The sequence below is a fragment of the Zeugodacus cucurbitae genome, chromosome 5 (assembly GCF_028554725.1).
Source record: "Zeugodacus cucurbitae isolate PBARC_wt_2022May chromosome 5, idZeuCucr1.2, whole genome shotgun sequence".
Classification (NCBI taxonomy): Eukaryota; Metazoa; Arthropoda; class Insecta; order Diptera; family Tephritidae; genus Zeugodacus; species Zeugodacus cucurbitae.
The window spans coordinates 29372749-29397181 of NC_071670.1; the positions used below are offsets into that span (position 1 = coordinate 29372749).

General features: G+C 34.3%; 1 protein-coding gene across 1 annotated transcript in view; it reads right to left on the reverse strand.

Annotated features, from left to right (window-relative positions):
* LOC105217134 (innexin shaking-B) overlaps positions 1 to 24433 on the reverse strand; it is a 269087-nt gene that overhangs the window by 122914 nt on the left and 121740 nt on the right. The window contains exon 3 of the mRNA XM_011191988.3: positions 12113 to 13452. The gene's annotated coding sequence lies outside the window, so the exon portion shown is untranslated. The remainder of the gene's footprint in view (positions 1 to 12112; positions 13453 to 24433) is intronic.

Genomic DNA, 24433 nt, shown 5'->3' on the forward strand with positions numbered 1-24433 from the left:
ACTAGGGTAATTCGTGGACAGATATTCAATATTGTACTTTCACTTAAGCGGTTAGGTTTCAGAGGTTGAAAATAAGGTTACTTTTACATTTTAAATATGTATATACAATCAATTATTTCATTTGAAGTTTCAAAAAGTTTACATGTTTTGCTTAATTTCAAAGCCAATATTGTAATGAGTATTTTGAGATGTCTCTGAAAAAAATGTCTCAATAATAATAAGTTATGATAATTATAGTTCAAACAGTCAAAAATGTTCCGCCCGCCCGTACTTGTCGCTCGTAGCAAACCAAATTTGTCAAAAGTAATGCCCGTAGAAGCAAAGAAAAATTGAGAAATGGATGTTGCCATAGCTCAACTTGTCTAGATTGTTTTTCACACATTTAGCTTTTCAGTTTTAATTTCTCATAATATAAAAGATCAAAACTTAAATCCAACTATTACAAATAAGCTTATTATTTAAAAATAATAATATTCGACTATAAATTTGAGTTAGTTTGATAAAATTTTAAATATTTTAAAGTTTATTTTTTAATTAATACAAAATATCGGTACTGGTAATCCTGCGTTGTGAGAGACCCGAGAGTGAGAAGCGTCCGACTCTTCTCTACGGAAAAATCTGAATGACTAGAATATCTACGGTAGCGTACGGTAGAAACGGGCGTTAGAAGCGGTGATGACTGTTCAGTTACATTGAAATCTCATAAGATAGGTCGTATCGGCTCTCTTCGTCTTCGGTTTTGAGTTAATCTGTGTTTGAACTATCATGCGGACGTGGCCTGATGGACGGGATTTCCAAAGTGTATATTTCTTAGAAATTCACTCGAATTGATTTGAAGAATATTTTAAACATATGTATTGTACTTTTTAATAAGACAAAAAAATCCACATTTTGAATTTTGAAACCCACCTAACCCCTTAATTAATAATTTATTTTATGTAAGATATATTGACTGTTACATGTTGGGTTAGTACTGTTTTGATTTTATAATTTTTGGCACCAGAGGACACTGAAAATAAAGTGATTACTTTATAAACTAAACTATAAAACTTAGATTTTATGAATAGAATTACAGTGGAAAGGGGTCATCGTTATATGTATATTTTCAAGGCTATATCTGTCTGATGAGGAACATTAGTATACTCTTTAAAACAAATTCTGTGGGAACCATACTGAATCTTCGAACTAAATGTGGGTAGATAAATTGTTGTTGTGAAATGTATAATACATATATTATTTATTTCACACCTCCTCATATTGCAATCTAAGATAAATCTGATACGGCAGAAAAATAGACTTCATTCAAGTAAATAATTAGAACTCACTGATCAACACAAAACTCTGAACTATCATTCGTCTGAAGCATCATTTATGCAACCAACCAGCTAAATTAAAGAACTATCTTAAAGTTTGCTCACGTTTCTATATGAACTAATCGGCTGGTAACTTTACTAATACGAGTATAGTTACACTCCATACATACATACATTTGTACATATAAGTATTCCAATACTCACCAGAAAAATAACTTTAAAATTTGAATGCTTTTTTTTGCTTCAAGCTTTTCGCATTATTCGCACATGTGTGTGTGTCATGCTGTATAGTCAGATGTGACCTCATGTGCATGTGTAGCACAGTCCATACGTATGTAGATGTCATTGGATATTGCCAAGCCATTTTGTTTGGCTGAAGTGTAAACAATCTTTTGTTATTAAAATTTTAAACGATTTCTTTGTTATCCTTTCACCCCAAACAATTGAATTTTTCTATTGTTGTTTCAGCGTGTGTGTATAAGACACAGCTTTTGTTTGCGCACTTGAATGAATTTTTTACGGTAGTTCGTATTCACATCGCGTTCACTTTTTAGCAAAAATACTTGCAAGTAAAAATAGATAAACATATGTATAGTTATACTGTATGTCTTTAAAATGTACAAGAAATCGAGGCGTTAAAAATGAATAAGTCAATGCATTCAAATTAAACTAACTTATTACTGAAAAATTTTAAAATCGCTGCTACAATAAGATATTTATTATTACTATGATTACAATTTTATGCCAAAAATGATATATTTCAAAGACTGCGATTGTGACTATTCATAAAAATCAGAATGCAACCAGATATTCTTGATCTTTATTCGATCATAACATCGATTATTTTAACTAATATCTGGCAGATCAAATATCAGTAATTCCTGAAACTTTAGACAGTGATATCTAGGTTAAGATAGATAACTTTCATCATGTTAGCTAAATAATTTTCACGTCTCTGAACTTCTTTTAAATGGCTGGATGTTTTATATTCGCCAAAAATAAATGGCATCTTTGTTACTATACAGAAACAGCCTAAAGGAATATGAAATTGTTTTTTATTGGAAAATGTTTTATAATTGGATGTCGCTACTGTTTGTGTACCAAATCTTTAATACTATTATATATTAATTCCAATTATTTCATTTAATTATTTGTTGTATATCCAATAGTCTGTCGGATCCGCTTTCTAAAATAGTGAGACAACGGTAAGAAAACTCATATTGATTATTGTGAAATCAATTATACAACGATTATTACATAATATTTTAAATAACTGTTAGGAACATTATACTGTGCAACATGTTGGTGAAAAACGAAAAAGCTTCGCCTCTGTTTGCGAAATATCCGCAAATGATAATTACGTTTTGTTATAACTTAAGCTGGTCGGGAATTTCTATGCATCTATACACATACTTCTATTGAAATGAAACACCTTCTCAAGCCTTCATGCATAACCAAAGCCATCAATAATATTTCCTTTGCGGGTGCATGAAGTACACATTTGCTAACGTCCTCAAAACGGAAACAATTTATCAACTTAAGCCCAATTAAGTATCGCCCCCGGGTAGTCGACATAAGCATACCAACTGGAGCGTTAACGGCGTTGGTAACGTTAATAGCTTGGCGTGAATGAGGAAAGTCTAATCAGCTTAACCGAGTCGACAAATGAAGAAGTTGGCTGTATACACAGTAAAAAAAGATGAAAGAAGGATGGTGTACATATATTTATAACAAGACAACAATACAAATTCAATTGAAGTAAAGAAAACGCAGAGATACACAGATTCCCGAGACTTGACCACGTGCTGGCGGAATAAACAACAAGCGGAAAGCAAAGCGCTCTTGGACTTAATTGATGACAGCATTTTAATTAAAACACGCGATTACTTCAATGGGACACGCATACAAGCGCACAAAAAATATTAGAAGCCTTGTCTGTATAACAATAAGAAAATAAAGAAAGGCAAAATACCAAAATGTCATTAATTGTGTTGTAAGCTTCTTTTAGTAGAGAGCGCGGTTACATGCTGTAAGTAATGCGACTGCATACTCCTTATTATCCCTTCAAGTGGTGTTAATTGATATAGGCGAAAAGTTATGCAAAAAAGTCTTGAAACTTGTTGAGAGACAAACTGGCTACAGTGACATTTCCTGCAAACACTCAAAGCTCAACAACAAATACAAAGAAGAAATAAGAAAGAAGATACTCGTTTATTATTGATGTAACTACAATACGTGAAAAAATATAAATATAAAAGTGTATGCAAGTAAGGCAATTTTTTTTTTTTATAATTTAATTATGGAACGTTTTCTATCAACACTTTGATAGTTTTTTGTGGTTTTTGGCAAATCATAATTCATCCTTTCTATTTTGTAGCGAATTATTTAATCAATTTATGAATGTGCGCCACTGCGTATGAGTGCCTCTGGGAATAGAGATCAGATCTAAGTCAAAAACGTTGTACTCAAGCCTAAAGATGTAAGAATTTTGAATTTAGTTTAAGCGAAACATTTAAATTTGGTATAAGGGTTATCTCCAATAACCGTAGTGCAGTGTAGGTAATTAACTTCGCATCCGCACTTATAAATCTTGCCAATAATAGATAAATATGATATACATACATATATGTGATTGTGTGGCAATTTGATAGTAGTTTTGAAAAAATCATTACGTACGAACGTCTCATAATTACAAATTAGAGATATGCTTCTTACTTCTTAAGTCTGATCAGAAAAACATTGAGTGATTTTGTTACATCGAAAAGGGGGATGGCTCTTGAAGTTTCAAGCTTTCTACATAAGAATTCCACATATATGATAGAGGGAAAGTAATGGTAGCCTATAGTTGAAAGCTGTTCCATGAACATATATATCAATACAACAAAAATCATCGAAAATAAATTAAGAACTATACGTTTAAAACGATTTCCCTTTAAATAGATTTGAGCCGCAACTACAAAATGTATATTTATTATCTATACTACTATTATAAAGAGGACAGATTTGTATGTATGTTTGTAATGAATAACCTCAAAAACTACTGTGCCGATTTCAAAAATTGTTTCACCATTAGAAAGCTACATTCAAGCAGCTTGCTGAAATTTCAAAACCTCCCAAGTACGCGCTTGAGGGTCGAGTATGGAACGTGTGCAGCTGCTTGAAGAACAAAATATTTGAAAGATACAAGCTCGCACTAGGGAGTCGAACTCTGAGCGTTCCCAACGCTTTTATAATCAGAGAGAGAGACAACGGACATCAAAGACTAGAGGTAATAAGTTTTAGCTCATTACAAATAAAATATAAAATAGTAATAGTAGTAAGTATAGCACGGGAAAGCGCATACATATGTATGGGATAGTGTGTATAAGTGTGTAAAAACTTATAACTTTTGAAACGTTTGTTTAAACCCATGCGAAGAGGGAGCGGTCTGCTAGTTAATCTATAAAAATATATTAATATTCAAAAATACATAAGTTATGGTTTTTGGAAATTTTATAAATTCGAAACTAGTGCACTGAAGCATTTGTATTGAAATATATGTATGCTTGTATATTTTCTGTATCCGGCGTATACTTAGTTGGTTTCCATTGACTTATTTGTATTTAAATGTGTCCGTAAGCAATCCAAACAACTCGGCGTGCAAATTTTCCTTTTCAACGAGAGCAATGAACCTTGCAACTTTTATGCAACAAACAATCGCCACTTCCCAGACTATAGCCGCATTGCTTCCCCGCCATACCGCCATAAGCACAATATGGAATGGTTTGCATAGGTGTGTGCATTCATGCAAAATGAATGCGAAAATAAAGTCTTAAAAAATTTCAGTAAAACAAAGAGTGGGCTTTAAATCGTACAGTTTATTATGCTAACTTCAAAGCTTTAAAGAGTCTTCGCAATATAGGCATTTATTTGTAAGTAGATATTGTTTTTATATCAATTTACACATTTTGATTTTTTGTAAAATATTTTGCATATTTTAAAACTGTAGTTTGTAAAAGCAACAATTAAATAATTTCACATATTTGGAACACGAAAATATTATAAATGTAATTTTAAAGCTACAAAGTCTTGAATTTTAAGCATGTACCTTAAGAAAATCTGAATTAGTTTTGTTTAGCCTAGAGTGGCACGAAAACTTCTGAGAAATTACTTTAATAAATTAAGTTCACAGATACGAGTGAATACAAGTAATTTATGCTCTCTCGCCCAAATTCTTATTACAAACTCATGAACCCACAATACAGCATATCGATGATGTAGGACTGATAGTATAATATCGCGTGTTCGCGCCTCCTAATCTATTGTTGATATTATCGCAAAAATATTCAAGAGGCAAAAATTAGTGAGAGGTACGAAAAATGAAAGCTAGCAACTGTGAAAAGGCAAATGATAAGCAGGATAAGTGAATTGATGAATAATGAACGTAAACAACATAGAACGCCAGCATAAATATACTCGAGAGCCGAAAAATGAGATGTCGCAGCCGTTAAATATATTTTGGAAATTGTAAAGTATGAATATCACGCCCAAAAGACATCAACAACCCAAACACCTACACGCACATTCACTCAAAGTTCATATCATAATCGCTACAGCAGCGTATCTAGTGTTTACTTACGGCACGTAATGTTAAACTGATTGAGCGGCTTTAAGCCGGCAGCTATTTGAAAAGTATGTTGACTATCAAACGAAGGAAATCAGGCAATATTATGTGAAATTTAATATCAGACCTAGCAACAACAAAAAAGGAAGTAGAAGCGAAACGTGATGATAAATGTTATGAGTATATCAACCAAATTATCGATGAACAGTTTTGATTTGGGTGGAAGTGACTTTGTATATAAGAGACTAGATGACTAGGACGAGAGAATACTGAAACCAAAGCCACTTTGACAAATTTTAGGGAAATTCACGATATGTGCAAGTAAACACTGATACATTAAAGTATTTTCTTAAAGTTATTTTATTGCAACAAATTTCATTAAGATCAGGACAGGCATTTGCCAATGTCAATACCTGTAATTATGTAGAGTAAAGGAGGATGGGAACATATAGCTTTTTTGCGGCCACTCCCCAACGGAAGGAAAGGACGATGTGATCAAAGATACTTTCTATGAGCGCCTAGAAGGCACCTACTGGCGCTGCCCCCGCCACAATGTCAAAATCGTGCTTGACGATTTCAACGCTAGGGTGGGTAAAGAAGGTGTCTTTGGCACAACAGTCGGAAAATACAGCCACTATGACGAAACATTGCCACTTCGCTGGGGCCCTAAATATGGTCGTCTGTAGTACCAGATTTCAGCACCAGAAAATACATCTAGCAACATGGCTGTCTCCTGATCGAAACACGCGGAACCAAATCGATCAGGTTGTGATAGACCGAAGACATGTCTCCAGTGCTTTAGACGTGCGTACGCTCCGAGAACGAAATATAGACTTGGACCATTATCTGGTATCAGCGAAGATACGCACCGCTTCTGTGCAGCAAAGAACGCCTGTCAACAAACGCAAGGAAGGTTCGACGTCGAAAATCGCAACAGACAGCCAAGAAATACTTTACTCGACTTGCACTCCTGCTCTCTGAGAGCACTCATCAGCATCTCGGTATAAGGGAACTGTGGAACGGCATCTCAAACTTAAGCTCCAGTTACCGATGCTTGACTTGACTCAGCTTCGAAAAATTTGGCTTGGAAAACTTAGATGCAGTTATACTTCACACAACTTCAACTTCAGCTGTTATTATTATAGTTTCTGGGTAGAGTTGCCAGATGTGCATATTTAGCTTTAAAATTAAGTTTTTTAAATTAAAATATCACCAAGATTGAAGATTTTAAAACTAATATACAAAAAAATCTTCACTATTAGGAAATCTGTGAACACGTGAAGATTTTATGTTTGAAAGAAAACTCTTTAATAAATATATGAATATAGCTTTGAGCAGAATACCACAAAAGAAACGTGCACACGTAGTTCAGTTTTTCGATATTTGGAATTGTTACAATATGTAATAAATTGGAGCCAGCCAAGCGTATATATGATAGGTGAATAAATAAGTAATTCAAATTGTATTTGAACATTTACAATAAATTCGCAAAATATTTTTTTTCTGAGCAGATCACCACAAATTCTTGCAGAGATTCGCAATAGTTATGTTTCTGTTGTAAAAATTACCCTCATATCGTACCTATTTGATTTTATTTGTTTATTGCACTTAAAGTTAAACAAGTATTTGCGTTATAAATAAAATAAACGATTTTTTTATTAAACACATTAAAAAATAATTGTTGTGAAAAAGGTATTTTCCTCTGAATTATCTCATTTTTTCTTTATTTGAAGATTTATAAATATTAAAGATTAGAATTTTAACATATTTAATTTTAACCGAAAACATTCAGGCAACACTGGAATAGTGTCATAATGAGAATGAAAAGAGAAGCAGTAAGATAGGGAGAGCAGTTCAAATGTCAACGTAACTTAGAGTTCTAAATTCAACAGACTTTCAAGTCAAGTCATGCGTTCGGTAATCAAATACATGCAAGGCCCATTAAACGGATCTTTTATGTGACAGTTCTCAAGTCTCTCTAGGTCAAGTCAAGCATCGGTAACTGGAGCTTTACTGCGTACCGCTGCAGCAGAAACAATTGGATTTCGGCAACGACAAGAAGAGAATTGCAGTCTCACAGCGGAGAGAAAACAGACTGCCTACCACGCAACGTTCCAAACGATCACAACTCGTGAGTGAAGCGAAACGCATTTACAGATGTAAAAAGAAAGAGGCCGAAATGCGTGAGTATGAAAAGCTTGAAAATCTGGCCGACATGGGTAATGCTAGAAAATGTTATGAAAAAATGAAGCGACTTAACGAAGATTTCAAGACCGGAGCATCCTCATGTAGAGACCAACGTGGTAATCTGGTAACCGATGTCCTGGGCATACTGGGAGTATGGAGGGAACACTTCTCCAGGAGATGGCGAACCCGATTCACCAATCGATGACGATGGAACATATGTTCCCTTACCCGGCCATGAAAAAATTCGAAAAGCAATTACCGCTGCTGGAAAAAATAGTCCGAGCCGCAGAGCTAAACAGAGAATTGCACCTTCTCATTCTATAAGAGTGTACTCGTACAGCTACTGGCGTTATCAGATGATATTGATATCATAGGAAACAAATCCCGCGCCGTTAGTTCTGCTTTTTCCCCGCCTGGAGAAAGAAGCGAAGCGAATGGGTCTGGTGGTGAACGGTGGTGTCATCAAACAAGCAGTCAGCGCATTCGCGTCTTGGCTCCCACGTCACTGTTGACAGTCATAACTTCGAAGTCGTAGATAATTTAATATATAATAATAAAACAAAACTCAAACTCTACAAGTCGCTCATCATCCCCGTCTAGATTTATTGTGCAGAAGCGTGGACGATGTCAACATCAGACGAGACGACTCTAGGAGTTTTCGAGCGGAAAATTTTGAGCAAGATTTATGGTCCTCAGAACATTGGCAACGGCGAATACTGCAGATGATGGACCGATACGAGTTATACGACGACATTGACATAGTTCAGCGAATAAAAAGACTACTGCTACGGCTACAGCTAGGTTTTGTTGTCCGAATGGGCAACACTGAAAACACTCCAGCTCTGAAAGTGTTCGATGCAGTACCCGCCCGAGGAAGCCGAGTAAGGGGAAGGCCTCCACTCCTTTGGAGCGACCAGGTGGAGAGCGACCTGGCTATACTTGATATCTCCAACTGGCGCCGAACTGCGAGGGAAAGAGAGGAGTGGCGCGGTATCATTGATTCGGCTATAACCGGCTAAACGGTTTCCACGCCAATCACATACATTCAAAGGAAATATTACATATGGAAATCCACAGAAAACAAAATGTTCTAAAATTCCTAATTGGACTGTCTCCTCTTAGGCGGTAATATCATACCCCCGTTTTTACTAACCCCAGTCATCTATTGGCCTACTGAGAAATATCGTTTTACGTGGTTTATCCTGTCTGCGAACCGCCTTATGGTCAGTCTAGTGCGCTACAATTAGGTTACCTGTTCCGGAAATGAAAGTTTGCATGACTGGAAATATTTGCATACTTACACATTTCGTAGTAAGGTGAGCTCTTGCTTAGAAATTTTTATGGGAAAAAATCTTTTCTGAGGGATAAGTACTTTACATTTTCATTAATGCTCAGAAATGTATTTTAATTAATAGAGGTATTCGGAATCTGTTGTATTTGCCATTATTCTTTGTATTCGTGGTTTCTGTGGTTCTATCAATTTAGTAAAAATCCAATGGTGATTGAATAGTTTTATACGTGGAATGCTTCAATTGAGATAATTGTTCAAAATCTTGCATAAATTTTATACAAAGTTGGAGCATAATATTGCCTCATATACCATACAAAATATTACATTTAGTACTCAAAATTCCTTATCTTTGACTCCATGAACTTGTCCTTTTGACAAAAGTCTTAATTTTATTCACAATCTTAGCTTGATGTATGACATTTTTCATGAAATAATAATATTCCTTATGCTTTAGGAGCATTCCAAGGTTTAGTTGGTAATGAGAATGGTTTTATACCTACCGTTTTGCTGGTATAACACGCTTATATTCACCCTGTTGCTGTCGTATGGAAGCGCTCCGACCCAAACGTCCGCCGGTCGCTTGCCCAACGTTTGCAATACCGCTACGTAACGATGTTCCTAGTTCACGGTGATGAACGGCTATAGCACTTTGTGTTTCAATTGCATAATCGAGTCCAGGTAATTCGAGGGATGTTATCGGGTGGATGCGTGTCAGCGAGAGAGTGCTCTCTAAAACGGTGCTTAGCAGTGGAGCGCTACGAAGGGATCTCAAACTACCACGGCGGGTAAGGGGTTCCGGCTTATACATTTATACGAGTGTTTGAATTTGAAAATTCAATTAAAGTTGTGGTGTGTATTTAGCAAGTAAATGTGTATGCACGTAAGTTAAAAGAACAAATTGTAAAGCTTGTATTTAACGAAAATCAAGTTGTTAGTGCTTTAATATATGCACAGTTTAGCGTTAGACACACAGACGCAATAGTATGTCACGTGATCTTGCGTGTCCCTTCAGTGTTACACAATTTTGTAATGTTTAATGTTGTTGTTTTGGATAGGTGGCCTGACCTACGTTATGCTGCAAGAGTTTTAAGAGCCAACGTGTTGCTACAAATAAAATTACCACTTAAAATGCATGCACGCATACCAGTGCGTGTGTAGACACACTTCCACGTGAAATATACGAACGTAATTAGTGTTCTATTAATTGACCCCACGGAAACTATTTGAGTAACACTATCAGCAGGGGTGGCGACAACAAAATGTTGCAATGTTGTAATAACGTTTTGTTTACCATTTACACAAACGCGACCATTACGACCAATTATGATGTTTATCAGCTATTTTCACAGTAAAACCGTTATGTCACGCAACATTTGCTTACTCAACTCCTTTCAAAAGGCTTGATTTCTGTTGAGTTGTCAACACTTAACGTACAGATTTAATGAGAATGTGTGCCCACTAGCTAAAAACTCATGAAAGAACTCACATGTGCATATAAATATCCTATATACATGTGTTTAGTACATATTAAAGAATCTCTAATTACCAAATTTAATTATGCAAAGATAAGTTTTATAGATGTTGATGGTACTCTAAAACTTGTCTCGCTAATTATCTGCTGTTTACATTCACTTTGCTCTATATGATATTTATAGACATGTTGGGGAAGCATTATATAATATAAACTAATTTTATTAATAGTAATATTTTACGTTCGACGGTCTCTTCTCGACAGATATTGTCGAACTGTTGAGTGTATTTCTAAGATTCGGTTGAATATTCAGCAGTCTTCAGAGAGCACAGGCATTTTAATATGGCTCAATTCTAGAGAGGTATCAATACGCACATCTCAAAATGAGGAAAATATTAAGATAAAATCAAGGGGAACTCGCTATTATTTTATTATTGATGAAGAAAACTCAATTTAAAAGTATAACTGGGTAACCATATCATACCATCCATCAATTTAATTTCCTAAATAATATATTTAAGATTCTAAGGACGATTTACCGAGGTGTACAGTGTTCAAGATACCTGTCGAAATAATGCTCCGGAGTGGAGTCTACAACAGAGAATTAATTACAAAGTGCTTCAGTCCGATAGCAGAGATAATACACTGGCTATGAACGCGATGACTGTAAGAGTAGTCAATCGGTGTCCATCTGCGTTATTACTTGCATCTATTGCTTGATGATAATCCTCTCTACGGGTTCTTCGTCATAGTAAAGTCATTGGAAACTGTGAGAGAATGCATTTTGGTACAATCAATGTCGGAGCTTCGTTGTACTCATGTGGTGTAGTACTAGACGTATGTTTCCTCAACTCCAAACAACCAATAGCCAAGATATTCTTCAGGAGGTCCAGTGTAGAATGCTTTGGACCTACTGAACTACTTGCTCTCAGTAAGGTAGCGTTCAAACGAGAATACTATTGTCTCCGCTGAAACTCAAATATAGCAGTAAATCCGAAAATAACCTGATCTAACCCATAGATGAGATATACAAAGGGACGTAAAATCAATTTCTAATCAACTCTTATAGTAGTGATCAAGTTTGAGGCGATATACTATGTGATACTACTAAGGATCATTAGGTTATATGTCACTTCATGAACATATGTATGTATATAAGTTACTATTTATAAATATATATATTATAATAACTACATGCAATTAGTTAAATATATAGGTATGTTAAGTAAGAAATGTGCAATAATTACATGTGTTTTTTCTATGGCTCACTATGGAACTTGTTTGTTTTGTCACTCGTTATTCGTCCAGGTGCTGGTCCTTTACTGCTCTCTTGCTATGTCTCCTCTCCGCGCTAGAAAACCGTTTACTTTCCTTCGTATACGTTCTCTAAGTCTACAACTGCGACTGATCCTCCTCCTTTTATGAACACACCTATAGATCCTTGGCAACTCACACTCGCTGGCTCTGGCCGGTTTGTCCTGCTGCTTCCGCTTCGTCCGTGTTTGCGCTACTTTTTCCAGCAACACTATTGCCGTCAATGCCGTCCCCCGAAAACGAAATGTGCGTGTTGATGCCGTTGTTGCAAATTTTACTTTGTACAACAGTTAATGGTTTGGTCTATTCTGATGATCATTTCGAGTTTGCTTTCGGAGTTCATCTACTTTAGTTTCTTGCTATGTATTAGTTTAATTCGTTGATAACTGGTTAATAAAACGGTGATTTTCAAATGTCATTTTCAGTTGCTTATTTTATTCCTTAAGTGTAATTTTGTGAGTATTTATAAATAAATGCGTTTAAAAACTGAGCGATGTGCTTTTTATTTTAATTTTAACTGTAATTCACTATTTTAATTTTAATTAAATGTAAGTAACGATTCGTATAAAAAAGTTATAGGGAAGAACGGTGTAAATTATTGCTACAGTATGAGTATTGTTCGAATTTATTTATGCTTAAACACGATGCGATTTTAATGGAGATTTTCATGTGATCATACGGGCTATTCGCTTATTTCGTGTATTCAAAATCGACGAACACAGTGTCGTTGGCTATGTTGGATGTCCGTACTTTGATGTGCTCTTCGAATGTGATCTTATAATCTTCTGAGGCTACTGTATAGCTGCACACTTCGTCTATGTATGTTCATATGTACATATATGTTTGGTGCACTTTTTCGATTATGTGGTGATAATGACGATTTCGCACGACTGTAAGCTACGAGTACATATATATATACGTAAGTGTGTATATAGATGAGAATGCTTTATTATAATATGTGGAATGTGAACACATTTATTACTCTTTCTCTGACAGCTTTTATTTGCACACACTGACTGATTGAACATTTCTTTACCGACTGACTATTATACGATTGATTCGTTGAATCATGCACTGCACATCCGTGCAGTATGTCTAATAATTAGCGAATCAAATGGGTAGCCACATTATGCTCCCAGGATTGCAAATGCACCATAAAAATGTATATTGCCACCGAGTCCAATCCATGTTTGCATGCGGATGCTTCAACCGAACTTCAAATATGAGGGAATTGCCTATAAATTCAATTCAGCTCGCCATTGTTGCAATTGATCTGAAATGAAATAGAAAAAACCCAAAATTATAACTCTTTCATTAATACTGTTATCACTTCTATATCATTAGTTCCTTAATTTTTTAAGTCTTGTTTATAATATATCTGTATAATTCTCTTCCCTTCTCTCAGTGAGAGGATGAATAAAAGGATTAAGACGTAGTTCAAAATATTGACAAATTAATTGCGATTTAAATTTAGTTAGAAGATAAAGAAAAATGTAAAATAAAGTGACATTTAGAACTAAATACCTTACCACTTATTATACCTTTTACTTTTATACTTTGAATTTTGAACCAATAAACTCACCAGAAATGAACTGGTAGACTAATATCACCATAATATAAATGCATTATTAATGTTTCTATAAGCAAATTCGGTGAGAAATATAATTTGAACTAACACACGTGTTGCAAATATTCGTTTAATGAAGTCGCGCTTTTTGTTTAACTTACTGTCTGCTTAAGATTACATGTGTGTTTAGCACGAAGGGTTCCAAAAATGTTACACAATGCAAAGCTCTGTGTACCTGCAAACATACGCAAGAATTCGCAACATTCGCTAAAAAAACTTATGCGCACATTATCAGTATTCCGTGCACGTTTCATTATGTGTGAATAGTGTAGGGCAAAAGAAAACAAGACTAAGTGTATAAGCAGGCTTCTCTAACTTTAGAAATATTTACTGTCAGTTATAAAGAAAAAGCTAAATAAACAAAATATCTTTGCTGGCACATTTTGGTAACTTAACACTTAATACTCCTTTTACTTTCTTGCCGAAGCGCTGTGCATGAATAATGACATTTTGTCTACGACAAGCAGAATCAACGGTCACCACAGAAAACAGTAAATATCAAACGCGAAACCCTAACATTTTTTAGCTCCTTCTTCGTAGAGTTGCTGAAAATAATCGGCTGTCACAAGTGAAACAGCTTTCCATCACTTTAAAGCCACAAAACCCCATGAAATGAAAACCCAGCAGTCAAAACAACTAGTTCTTAACCCTCTTCCAACTAATCACAAGTGTCAATAGTCAGCGGACTGTCTTCTTACGAAACAAGGTACTAAAAGATTATTGTGTTGTTGTTTTACGAGATATCGGTTGAGATATGCATAACAGTTTGGAAAATGTTTATAGAAATTTACATTTTAAGGCGCTCTATTGTTCTCTGTTCAGTAAAAGTGTGATATTTTCTGTCTAATAGAATATGGGACATCCCGACTAGTTTGAAGCTTGACTGCAGCACCCTTTCGTCTTCGTGTTGGGTACGATTGAAATATTTTCGTATATTATTGACAATCGTGTGGGTTTCCTTTAACATAATCCAATACAGCGGGTATACAACGGTGTCATATTTCATTTTAAGTTAATCTTATTGTTCTTGGAAGAATGAAATATAATATCAAGTGATTATAACGCACGTTGCTTTCTTGGCTGGTAAATGTCATCATGCGTATTACAATCAATCACATCCAAGGGGAAAAAAGAGGAAATGGCAAAAACATAGTTGTTTCTATATTTTTGATTGCTTTCTACGTTTTTTCTGCCAACTTGCTTATTAACATAGATTTGGAATAATCATATTCCGCGAAATTTGGGGCGTGGCAATAATTCAATTTTGATTATTTCTCCTGAATTTATTGTTTGCGCTCTTTTTTTGATTATCTTACTATACATATATGTTTTAGTGACTACCTCGAATAGTTTCAGGTGTTAGGTGAGGTATACTATTCGGAACTAAAGAATATTTATGATTTCTATTACATATGTATAATATAATTTTGTGATGGTTATCAGTACACAAAAAACAGTAATGCCAGTAAATAGTAGTATATTAAACTTGAAATAGTTCACCACTGGTTTATGCCTATACAATACTACATTACATTCATTTAGTTTAATCCATTAGGATCGGGAAGAGGCATAGGATTTCGATTTTATTTGCTACTAAATGTCCAAATCCTTCAAATGATATAAACGGAATCAAGATAACGAATGCGATAAGTACTTAACGACAGTTTGCTACTTTGCCCCTGATCTGTGTTTTATGTGCGCATATGTATGTGGCTTAGTAAACGCACGCTTTCTCATTTGGTCTTTTGTCGTAATTCAAATACTTATATTCCTATTCGTGTATTTAGTAGCCTAGAAATACAGACGCAATGAGTAGGAGCTCTTGTATTGTGAGTTTCAAATATATATTTTTGGTAACTTTTTGCCATCCTTGAGGAATGCTATGCGTATTAAGCACATCCGAGCACTATTTCTGCTACTATTTCCGGCTACAGAAAATTCACGGACCAAGTCGTGTGAAAGACATGTCAATACCATAACAAAAAAAACCGAATAATAACGAGCTGCCAAATGCTGTTTGGCATTTGGTGTGAAACAGCAAATCCTTTGTTTTATTGAGCACAATGCCTCTGTTTTATAGTTCGTAGCGCCGAATACTTATGCTTCTTTTGTTTCAAGTACTTTGGCTCCCATTTATGCCATTCACTGTGGTTATTGCAAACTCGTTGTTATCCGACGTTCAGCCTTCATTCTGTCCGTTGAGAGGGAAGCCTTTTTGTGATGTTCACCAAATGGTTAGCAGTTAACAGCCTTATTATTATACATCCGCATGCAGGCACACCCAATCGCATCAACGTTCCAACACTAATGTAATTGTGCGCATTCTAGGCTGTCTGGCTGTGGGCCACTGTATTGTTGTAGGCACGAACGGAAATGGTCGTTGTTGGTGGTCGTAATTTAATTGTGTTGTGGTCAATCGTTGAAAATCATACCCAATTGCTTGATCCTGATTTGATTTGCGTAGATTACAATCTGTGCCCGTTCGCATATTAAATAGATTAGAGAGCGTGGATGCTCAACATGCCGGGTTCAACGATCAATCCACAACAGTTCGGGCTGTACAGTTGTTGATGGCTATCCCGCTTACTTGCATGCAAGCTGGTCCTTTAGCTAATCGGTTGGAGATGGAGTGGTTGGTTGACTAAATAAGCAAGCAGCGGTGAAATAGTTACTTAACTGGTGGGCGACAATGAGCTTAACAGATTGACAATAATGGGGTGGATTTATAAACCCAGTTTTTACATCACAGTGCAGTGGATAACATAATTCACTTGGAAGGCAGATGAACACTTTAGCAGTCTCATTTACATACAATATACAAGCTCACGAAAGGAGTTAACAATGATTATTACTAGAAACTAATTTGGGTTTTATTATAGTACTTAATTCCATGGGGGCAAGCACGTTTACGTTGCTTATTTGCAGGAATCGAGAAAACCAATAATTTTCTATTAAGTATATCAATAAAATATTTTGATTACGGAAGAAAAGATAACGAAAACAATAAGAAAACGAATTTCTTCTGCTCAAATTATGTGACTAATTAGTAGCTCCGATTTTGTATAAATTGATATTATTATTCTGCTAAAGACTTCTAGGGTTTTCTACATTCGTGATGCAAAATCATAAGCGGGAATCAATAGTTACAAATATGTATACTTAATATAAAAGGTTACAGGGTTTTTCTGCGAGTTTAAATTCAACGCTAAAGAATTTACGGTTATCATTGGAGCACAATGTACCTAATGATGATTTAGGTTAGGACTACCAACCTAAGTTTTCATGAGTGAGTATCTACATATATTGTTTTCAAGTTTTTTTCTTAATTTATTCACGCTATTATAGAACGCAAGACGAATTTCTTAACATACATACATACAAGAGGTTTTAGGGTTGCCTTTATGAGGGTGGAAAACAAAAACTGTACTGTCAAAAATACCACGACTAGTTTTGTTTGAAGACGTTGAAATGATAAACATTAATTAGTGTGGTAAATTGTAGAGCAGGAAGTCATTCAGATTGGCTTTGGAGACCATGCTGCCAGCTACCACACAAAGTCCTTAAACATTTTACTACAATAATAAAAAGGCGTGTTCATAATACGAGGTTAAACTATTTAATTGAAAAGACCACAAACACAAAGAATGAGCTGCACTTTGAATCACCAACGAGATTTCCTTGACTGAGCCGATAGCAAATTACCTTACACTTGGCCAAGCACAAGCGTCATAATAAAATGTTAAGAAAAGACCATACAAAGCAGAATATAGACCAAAGTGTGAACCTGCTTCAAAGTGTCGTAATAGTGCCTGTGTGAAAATAACAAAAAGAGCAACATCATTAACAGCAGCTTTACTAAGATACGTACGCCAACCACTAATGACAACAATCTAGACCCAGCACCTAACTCACCTACTGAAGCGATCTGCCTGTAGCCGTACACACCGAGAAGACAAACAGCCTTTAAAAGAACGATGTAGACAACAATGCCGCCCGCTAGAGCTTTTGTGGCTACAAAGAGGTGCGGTAAGAAGAGCGAGTACAAAGTTCTAAGGGTGATTTTTGTTTAAAGTTTAAGTTGTTGTATTAATAAGATTCTGAGGCCGCTTGATTGCTGGCAAAGCAGTAATGTGGCGGTTACAAAAACATTAGCACGGAAGCAGACAAATCGAAAGACAAACAAAAGAGGTGAGAAAACTTAGGAAAGTAAACCTGAGTTTGCCATGAGGCAGTCACTGGCAATTTAATTTTTCGCTGATGCGTTCAATTTGGAACGCAACCACAGCTTGCCCGCCTGCTCAGCGCTCTCTGTAGATTATGTGCGTCTAAATTCGAGGATACAAACAAAGTGTGACAAAGGCGGTCCTAATCAAATCCCCAATGCATCGGCAGGAGAAAAGCAGTTACGTAAATATTTGTTTGTCCTGCTTTGCCTTTTTATGCGTTATAAATTAATTTTTTTTGTGCACTTGTCCATTACCCTTCCTACCCAAACCAAAATTTTCGTGACATTTTGTCAATATGTGTTTTATGCCACTTTACTAGAAGCGGTCAAAAATATACAGTGTTGTAAAAATAATGGAAACATCATCTATCATCAGAAACAAGTTACAATTCCGGGAATATTTTGATTTCCATAAAAGAAGCTTATAGTTAAATTATATTAATTTAGCTAAAGTTTTTCCACCTACCAAAAGTTAAATAACAAATTTGATGCGTGCATGAAAAAATGTTATATTGGCTTTCGTCGAAAATCAAGAATACCTCCTAAATGGTAGGCATTCGTGTCTTGTCGGGCAATAAGGAATATATCAATTGAAAACCTAAATCTGGCACTGCTCTTCTGAGAGATATTGAATAAAAAAGTCAAAAATAAATGATGCAACCAGTGTGTTTCAAGTATTGCTACCACCACTGTATATGTTCGCACTAAGATATGGTTGTAAGTACAAATAACTCCAAGTGAAATATATATTTTTCAGACTAGTAAATATTGGTGCATAACAAAAAATTTCTCACCGAAATCAACCCGGTATAATAAAGATCAGTTACATATATATAAAGGATGATAGTGGAATCAACTTATAATTTAACATTTGTGACGGTACTGATCACATAAGGTCGATTATGCTGGAGATGAAGTTATTAGAGTACCAGTATAGTCTTCATGACCAGTCTCATTAATTGCGAAATCAAATAAACTAATAATACTCAAATATGGAATATTTTATTATTATTACTGAATTTTGTATCAAACACAATTTCTATACCTCTGTGATGCCACTTTTAATAAATACTAGCTGGCTTTTCATATGTGTGGAGTACATATGTACGCAAAATTGTGACATCTACCACGTCGGTTGTTACGCGTACGTTAAGAATTTTGCCACCTTTTATTTCTACACAGGTTAGAAGAGTTAATCTCAAATACGAGTACGAGTAATTAAAATACGCTTATAAAAATGCGGAAGTAATCTCATTTTTACATTTTTTTCTATTATGTTGATGTTTGGATGGTTCTTCTTCTGAATACACTTAAATGTACATTGGCATACATATACTCGCTTATAAGTGCATAAATATACATATGTACGTATATACATTTATCGCAGAGAGGCAAGCATATATGTTAGTATATTATATTGGGTGCATATAAGCCAAATGAAAAGATTGCCTTGGATAGGATTTCCATGACACTAAGCTTTTGTTTATTTCTTAGTTGAAGTACTAGGATATGCACGTTTTACAGCTAATTAAGTGACCTCAGTAAGAGTATGTAGTCCACTTATATACGGTATATGTGTACTCAAACACATGAAGGTGAGTATTTTTAAACAAATAAGAAATCTCGGAAAGATAACATGTACAAACACAAATAACACTCTTGTATTCTTGCAATGTGGAATATTACAGAATATTTGAAAACGTTCATGACAACAACTTACCTTTTTTCAGAGATATTAAGTTCAAAATCAATACCAGATAGACGGGAAACAGTACATACGATTTTATGGGTTCTTGTATATATGTGAATCGTTTTTAGATTTTTTTATACCATATAAAATTAATTAAGTATTAAATTCTAACATAACTTGGTTAAGAATTGAATGTAAATCAGGAGGGCCGATATCTCTATAAATATTATATGGGGTTTAGGGAAGGTATTGGCGGATCTCGTCCATATATGCTAAACATTATCTTTTCATATAAATTGATTAAGACTCTCATACAGTGATTGATTTATGAAACACATATTAACGAAAATTCGTAAGGAAATCCAAAGATATATGTTTTGCATTATCAGTCGGATATTTACAACATAAAGTCAGTGAGAGTTACGGATATTCAGAATCATAGTAATGGTGTTTGTTTTGGTTGGGTTTGGTCCTATGTATTCAGTAGAGAAATAAACCCAATTAGCACAAATGTAGTATTCTGTCTGCTTGATTGCGACTTTTTTGTTGTCATGAATAAAAGCATATTCCACTACTTCAAATATGTGGCTGTCCTTTGAATATTTTTAGGTATGAAAATCGACAATTGCATTTCCCCTCCCAATTTCCAATTGAAAATCAATCGAATTGAATTGAATCGATTGTCTTCCAATCGGCACATAACCAATGTCAACTTATCAAGTACAACCAACTCACATACATACATATCTGTATATGCTGGTAAAATATATACGAGTATATGTTATGGGTATGAGTAATCTGCATCTATGTACCACTTATTTTTCACCTCATCACACTTTGCTATTATTGATAGAAAATACCTTCAAATGCACAGCCTTTTGACATTCCATAGAATCAAGGTAAGCACTTGTGAAGTGCTTGACAAATGTTTGGGTAACCTTGAGCTTTACAGGTGGACTACATATTCTCTATGTAGGTGAACAGTGTAGATATGCTCTCTAATAGATCAACCGACTGATTTCAAGTATATGTACTTTAAGTAGATGTCTTTGAAAGATCCAATGAAACTAATTTCATTGCATTGTTTAGCGGCATCACAATTGATTTGTCGTTTTATCATTAACATAACCTACCCTATATTGACAGAATAAATAAACTACTATAATGCCAAGCTATTCGTAAAATAAAGTACAACTAAACTATGGCAAGAAATATTTCAACAGCAGAAACCAATAAAAACTACAGTCTATGTATTTATGTTTGTTTTTATAGTATTGTCAAGACATCCATTGCATCTGGCTTTTGTCTTATTTGGTCGATAATACAAATATATTCACCCTTACTTATATCTATTCGTATAGTAATCAGAAATAAACGAACATAACAAAGCACAAGTAAGGCAAGTCTATGTTCGAGCACGTAAATTATTGCTTACTCTAGCAAACTACTATTAAAGGGATGGGATGTATTTCGAAGGTGTTTACAAAATATTATTATTAAAAGGTTTGGTCATCTATTAAGAATATATGCGCTATACTATATAATTTACTTGGACTCAACAATATCAGTTAGAGTTGGCACCGGATTTGAGCTGGCCAATGGTACGAGAACTTATTTTTACAATTCATTTTCCCAATAATCATTCAAAAACATGTCAGGTCTAATCTAGAGATCTGTGTAACCTGTCAATGTATTGTCCTCTTAATATTCTATTTTTTGTTGCAAATATTGAAAACTTTTATTCAAGGGGTTGACATGTTAGCTGGTATTATTGAAAGAGGTTATGTTTTACTTTTTTAGTTAGCAAATATTGATTGATATAGTAAGAAATATTTATTCAAAAATATTTCGCACTAAAACCCATTAAACCAAGTAAATATCGTTTGAAAATACGATTTCATATTTTGGAGATCAATTTAAGTAAATTATTCTATTGGAATCATTGGTAATATAATAAAATATGAAGAGTACATATTTTCTTTAAATACATTTAATGCATTCGAAACACGCAAATAATAGTAGAAACTGGTCTTGAGCAAAGTGTATTCAAGAAAGTGAACTAAGTATTTGATGAACCGGTTTTTGACAATAAAATAGTAAACAATTCATGTATTTGTTTACATTAACCCATCTTTTTTATCTTGAACAATATCATATATATTGATAAAATTGTTTGCAATTTGTCAGTTGGAGCACAAAACATTAGTAAATTGCTTCCATGAGTTGTTTTGCATAAGCAGGAATTATTCGGCATTTTCTTTTATTCATTTAAAAAAATAATTTTTTTGGTTTGAAATTTGTTTACTTTTGAATTTCAAGATTTGAATTTTTGAATAAATGTAAGGGTTAAATCAATGGCAGCAAACATGTCAAATTCGGGTAAAAAAAATTAAATGTCATATACTTAGTTCACTTTGTTGAATACGCTTTGGTCTTGAGTAGTATTCTGGTTGTGGCATTTCTGAATACGATAATAAGAAATGTGAATGTAATAGATGATATGCTACAAAATTATCAAACTCATAAGCAATATGATGCGATGGTATAAAAAAGATAAAATTCACTATTAGAATCGTCATTAGGCGAAGTTGGGGCATGAATAGACACATCGATTATTGTGGTGATTTCACAAATACTGGTCCAATATACTTTATCTTATAAAATTAAACTAAGAATTAAAACCAAACCCTGAAATCGAAATCTGATTTTTTAAAAAATATTTTTTGTGTTGATTATATTGTACCAGTGATCGCAAACGACTAATAGATTTTTCAAAAAACAGAGTTACAGATTTATTTGGATATTTGCTACCTGATTCGTATGTACATATCTAAATTATCGAATGAAATATCGTAATATATGAATGCACTTAAAAATCGATAACAAATTTTATTTTTGCATTGTTTGCAATTATTTATTCAATTAAGTTAATTCCAAAAGGCTAAAAAATCAGTGTGCATTTATGCAGAAAATTATTACTAATCCGGGTAAAACTTACAATTGGATTTTATTTGCAAATAAAATTACATTTCACCTGATTATATTTAGATAACCAATTTTAGCAATTTTTGTAATACGAATGTACACTACAACAGGCTTTGAGCAAAAGCTGCGCATGCACATACATATATGTATCAACGTATGTAAATCCAATCAACATGGCGATTTCCTATTAGAATCACATGAAATAAATTATTTATTGAAATAGCATTTACTGATAATACAGAGTAGCTGTCGGGGAAAGTGTAATTGTATGATTATTCAGCGACTGTTTAATTATACTAGTACAATATTATGGAAAAGGTATAACAACTGGATTCATACAGCCGTTAGTTGAATGAAAGAATCAAGAACGATATCATGCTGAATGTATCGAAACGACTGAAAGGCATAGTGAACAAAATTAAGCGATATTTCTCCCCCTACTTGCAGTACATATACAACATGGTATTAACCAAAATTCCAAGAAGAGACCAATTTGAACTTTTGTTTCAGCAGAAATTTCACTGAGAACCTTTGCAAAACCATTCATCGGTGAATTTTATAAATTTATAATTGAACGGCGGAAATTGAAGTGAGAGAGTGCTCTCTTTTGAATTATAGAGAGATTCGAAGGCAATAATATTCACTGCAGTATTGGTGATGATTGCTTTAGGATTTATAGTGGGAGAGGATTAACTAATTCCTTAATTTATTAATCAGCTATAAATTCACAAAGACAGGAATATGAAATGTATATCATGTAAAATATTTTTGAGTAAATAAAATCCTTATTCACTAATCTGCCTCTCATCCGATTATAGTCGGTTTATTTACTTACGGTATATAACATTAACGGTAATCCATTCCTAAAATAATGCTAATAAATGTCATTATATGCAAGGCGCTTGCATAGCAGATTGGATCAGCCGAAATGTAGCACACAAGCTGTCAGGAGTAAATTATTTTATGGTTTTAGTTTGTTCTTTTCACATTTGGTGGAGAAAAATAATACCATAATTGTTACATTGGATATTTGATTACACTAACGTCTAATGAAGGTAAAGTTATATGCAATTAGAATTCTCAATCACGCTCCGTAACTGCATCAAATAAATTTTCTTTGATTTGGAGCCAATAAAAACCCGCCGATAAAGTCTTATTTCGTATAGTTTCATGTAGAAAATCTGTGCGTACATTTATGCTAATATTTTATGCAATTTTCTGTACGTACACCAAATGGCTATGTATATAAGTTATGTGTATTCAACGGTAAATTACTTTGCCGTTAAGTTTCTCCTTAATTTTGATGTTCAACTTGCGCATATATTCAGTGGTGATTTCGCTGCTACGAATACAAAAACGAATAGAATAAAAATCGCCAACTCTGCAGTTTTACACTACAACTTCACCACTACTTCAATTACACACTTTAACCCAAATAACTTTAACTTGAACAAAAACTCTCATTTCAAACAGATTTATGTGCAACTGCAACACTTTGCTACAAAAGTTTCAAGTAAATCCAAATACTTTGCGCCACTGGATAGATGGAATCGCATTCGCAAACTTTCCTTTTTATCTCACTTGCTGGCTGCACTTGTGCCTCAACAAAGCGCAGAAGTAGAGCTTCACATAAAGTCGTCTTCGTCAGACCATCTCCATCGCTTACTATTTCACCTTTTTAGAAACATTTATTGGACGTGCCCATATTTTAAGAATCTTCAGCAAAT